The sequence below is a fragment of the Polistes canadensis genome, unplaced genomic scaffold, assembly GCF_001313835.1.
Source record: "Polistes canadensis isolate GaletaPanama2010 unplaced genomic scaffold, ASM131383v1 scaffold_54, whole genome shotgun sequence".
Lineage (NCBI taxonomy): Eukaryota > Metazoa > Arthropoda > Insecta > Hymenoptera > Vespidae > Polistes > Polistes canadensis.
In genome coordinates, this window is record NW_014569601.1 from 512,899 (window position 1) to 513,425 (window position 527).

The following is a 527-nucleotide window of genomic DNA, read 5'->3' on the forward strand; positions in this document are numbered from 1 at the left end:
TATATATATATATATATATATAAGTAGTTAGTTTGAATAATAGGAAATTTTTCGATCTGGCGAATTATGGTGAAAGAGAATATAATAGCCAAAGGGCAAATTCCTAATAGGGGACAATGGCGTGTCCTTGCGAAGCCGATAGACTTGCGACATAATAACGTCATAACGATGTTATTCGCGATCTATTTAATGCGACCAAGCAAATAATAGTACGATTATTCTCGATAGGAATAAAGAAGACGCTTAGCCTAGCTTATTCTATGCGACAATAATTGACAATCGTATATTTGCCTGATATATTTATTTATCCGTTCTTCATTTACAAATAAACGTATCTACTACCTACGTCCTATATTTTTCTTATTTTTTATTCTTATTTTTGTAATTATGATCAAAAGGAAGAAAGAAACATATAGAAAGAGTAAGAGAGAATCATCTTATAAGGCAGGTAGGTATAAAATTTATCAAGAAATTTTATTGGACAATTTAACGACGCCGTATATTCTTGAAAGAAAAATATGAACTAC